The sequence below is a fragment of the Aquarana catesbeiana genome, unplaced genomic scaffold (assembly GCF_042186555.1).
Source record: "Aquarana catesbeiana isolate 2022-GZ unplaced genomic scaffold, ASM4218655v1 unanchor237, whole genome shotgun sequence".
In the NCBI taxonomy this organism is placed as follows: domain Eukaryota; kingdom Metazoa; phylum Chordata; class Amphibia; order Anura; family Ranidae; genus Aquarana; species Aquarana catesbeiana.
The window spans coordinates 2,320,001-2,324,294 of NW_027362665.1; positions in this window are offsets into that span (position 1 = coordinate 2,320,001).

Genomic DNA, 4,294 nt, shown 5'->3' on the forward strand with positions numbered 1-4,294 from the left:
ACAGTAATCAATGCATTTTTATAGCACTGATCACTGTATAAATGTGAATGGTTTCAAAAAAGTGTCAAAAGTGTTTAAAAATACATTTGGGATATTTATTATAGCAAAAAGTAAAATTGTGTTTTTTTCAAAACTGTCGTTCTTTTTTGTTTATAGCCCACAAAAAAACCCCCGCAGGGGTGTTCAAATACCACCAAACGAAAGCTCTTTCTGTGTGGAAAAAAAATGATCAAAATTTCATTTGTGTACAGTGTTGTATGACCGCGCAATTGTCATTCAAAATGTTACAGCACTAAAAGCTGAAAATTGGCCTGGGCAGGAAGGGGGTGAAAGTGCCCGGTATTGAAGTGGTTAATCCATAAATTGTGAGGATCTTACAACAATGAACATCGGATAGGTCAAATGATCATAACGTGATCCACTCCATGAGATTTGAGGCTGAGATGCATAACTGGGGAATGAACAAAGGGTGGAGCTAACTATACAGGAAGAGGAGGAACCAGGGACAGAATAATGCATATGACAATTAAAGGCATATCGCAAAGCATGTGAAACATGAAACTCCCCATCAAAATCTATGATTTCTATTATTAACAAACTTTAGACCAAGTACTAATATAAGCAAATGAAAATTCTTTCCCAGGAACATCTGCGATACAAGAGGGAAGGGAAGAACAAGGGAAATCAATGCAAACATTGACATAATACTTGCAGATGCTGATCTCCAAGGTCCAGGCTGTGACAAGGAAAAATCCATCTTCAGAGGGGAAGGCAGCAACATGCACCAATCCTTCTTACCTCCCTTTGAATCAAGTTGATGACTTGTGAGACTTGTCTTCCTCTTTGGGTAAAAGAAGTACTAGTTCCTTTATAGGCATGAAGTAAAAAGTGTGGAGAACCTTCTTTCATTACTTTAACCACATGTCGACTGCCCGTCATCAGAATGGCTCCCCTGTGCAAATCGCCGTAGCTGTACGGCGGCCGCTTTAAGGAGTATAGGGGGCGGGCGCATGCCACATCACTGAGGAGCCGATGCGTGTGCCTGGCGGCCGCGATCACTCCTGACAGAGCAGGAACGTGTGTGTAAACACACAAATCTATGTCCTGTGAAGGGAGAGGAGACCGATTGTTTGTTCCTAGTATATAGGAACACTGATCGGTCTCCTCCCCCAGTCAGTCCCATCCCCCCACAGTTAGAACACACAGTGAGGGAACACATTTAACCCCTTGATCGCCTTCTAGTATTAACCTCTTCCCTGCCAGTGTCATTTATACTGTAATCAATGGCTATTCATAGCTCTGATCGCTGTATAAATGTCAATGGTCCCAAAATAGTGTCAAAAGTGTCCGATCTGTCTGCCGCAATCCCGATAATAATAATAATATAATAATAATAATAAAAATGCCATAAATCTATCCCCTATTTTGTAGTCGCTATAACAACTTTTGTGCAAACCAAACAATTTACGCTTATTGCGATTTTTGTTACCAAAAATATGTAGAAGATTACATATCGGCCTAAACTGAGGAAAAATTTATTTATTTATTTTTTTAAATTGGGGTATTTACTATAGCAAAAAGTAAAAAATATTGTGTTTTTTTTTTCAAAATTGTCGCTCTTTTTTGTTTATAGCGCAAAAAATAAAAACAGCAGTGGCGATCATATACCACCAAAAGAAAGCTCTATTTGTGGGGGAAAAAAAGGACATCAATTATGTTTGCGTTCAACTTTGCACGACTGCACAATTGTCTTTTAAAGCGATGCAGTGCCGTATCGCAAAAAAATGGCCCGGTCAGGAAGGGGGTAAATTCTTCCGGGGGTTGAATTGGTCAACTTCTACTTTCCGTACTTTTCCATCGTTACTTGGCATAGTCTTTGTAATAAGACCCATAAGCCAATAGTTGTGATGAGAATCTGTCTCTTTCAAGAGAACTATGTCTCCCACTCGTAGGTTGGGTTTGCTAGTTTGTAATTTACTGCAACTTTGAAGGTTAGAAAGGTACTCCATCTTCCAGCAGTTCCAAAACACAATAGCAAGATGTTGAAACTGTTTCCATTGATGCTTGTAAACGTTAGGGTAATCAACTTCCTCTGTGGGAATAGTGGCTATCCCAATATTTTGGGTAATACGAGTGGCTGGAGTGAGCAATACTGGAGACACTGGATCTGAGGACACAGGGACCAGTGGCCTTGCACTGATTATAGCAGACAGCTTTGGAAGAAGAGTGACTAAGATTTCATGGGTAAGCTGGGAAGTTTTCTGGTCCAGTATCATCGAGTTCCGGATTTTTCTTAAAACTCCAATCATGCGTTCCCAAGAACCTCCCATGTGAGATGAAAGAGGTAGGTGGAATTCCCATTTACACTTGTTGTCATTTAAGAAGTCCACTATCTTTTATGCTCCTGTAAAATTAGTCCCGCAGTCAGATCTAAGTAACTTTACAGGTCCTCGCACAGAAACAAATCTTCACTTTGATGTGCACTGCACAAACTTATCTTTAGCAACTCTACCACAAGTTCTGAGTGTAACAGTCCAGGGCCCAAATATGTCCATGCCAACATTAGTAAATGGTGGTTCAGTGCTTAACTGGTCAGCCGGCAGCTCTGCCTTCTGTTGTTGTAGGTGCTTTCCTCTTAGTTTTTGGCACTTGACACATTTCTGGAGTATGGACGATATACACTCTTTCATCCCGATGATCCAGAAACCTGCAGACCTTACTGTTCCCTCTGCACTTGCTCATGGAAATGTCTAACTACCCTACGGGGAATGCCACAGGGAAGTCCCTGTCAAGTCCCCGTTCGGCAGAGGGGGGCGGGGTCACCGGGTGGCCCCGCCCTCCGTTATTTAAAAACCGTCAGAAGAGGAGAAGCGTCACACAGCGGGAGCCTCCCATCATGCCATCATGGATGCGGAGCGGCCTGAGGAGAAGAAGGGAAGAAGACGCCGTGGAGGAAGATGCCGGACGAGAACACCGGAGGAAGAACCAGAAGAAGAAGAAGATGGAAGAAGAAACCGAAGGAAGATAGAAGATAGAAGATAAAAGAAAGAAGAAGCATTTAAATAAAGGAATTGTCAAAAAGTGTCTCTTGTCATTTTTAACATTTTTGACAGTTTTTTTGTGAAATGGTAGGGGTACTTTTGTACCCCCTTACCATTTCACACAGGGGGGAGGACCGGGATCTTGGGGTCCCCTTGTTAAAGGGGGCTTCCAGATTCCGATAAGGCCCGCAGACCCCCACAACCACCGGGCAAGGGTTGTGGGGATGAGGCCCTTGTCCCAATCAACATGGGGACAAGGTGTTTTGGGGGGCTACCCCAAAGCACCCTCCCAATGTTGAGTGCATGTGGCCTGGAACGGTTTAGGAAGGGGCCGCTCTCTAGTCCCCCCTCTTGTACTGCGACCTGCCAGATTGCGTGCTCAGATAAGGGTCTGGTATAGATTTTGAGGGGGACCCCACGCCATTTTTTATTTTTTCATTTTGGCCGGGGTTCCCCTAATATCCATACCAGACCTGAAGGGCCTGGTATGGAATTTAGGGGGACCCTTCACGTCATTTTTTTTTTAAATTTTGGTTCGGAGTTCCCCTGTGGGGAATTCCCATGCCGTTTTTATCAATGAACCTTTATGTGTATTGTCGGACCGGCAATTCATTAATAGCCGCGAGTAGTTTTAAATGACTTTTTTTCCTTTGAAATGTCATTTTGCTGTCAGACTGTTATAAACATGGGAAACATGCCCCCCTTTACAGACATACTATAAACACCCCCCAGGTACGAAATTTAAAGGAATATTACACTTTTATTGTTTCACTTTTATTGTTCACTAAGCATTAATAAAATCACTGCTCCCGAAAAAACGGCCATTTTTAAAACTTTTTTTTGCATTGATCCATGTCCCCTAGGGCAGGACCCAGGTCCCCAAACACTTTTTATGACAATAACTTGCATATAAGCCTTTAAAATTAGCACTTTTGATTATTCATGTTCGTGTCCTATAGACTTTAACGGTGTTCGTGTGTTCGAACATTTTTTGCCTGTTCGCATGTTCTGGTGCGAACCGAACAGGGGGGTGTTCGGCTCATCCCTAGTGCTCATTATGAGGGTCTCCCATCATCCCTGTGCTGTGCTGACTTCCTCCTGGGGCTGTACCCCTGCTGTGCTCATTATGAGGGGCTCCCACCATCCCTGTGCTGTGCTCATTATGAGGAGCTCCCACCATCCCTGTGCTGACTTACTCCTGGGGCTGTACCCTTGTTGTGCACATTATGAGGGGCTCCCACCATCCCTGTGAT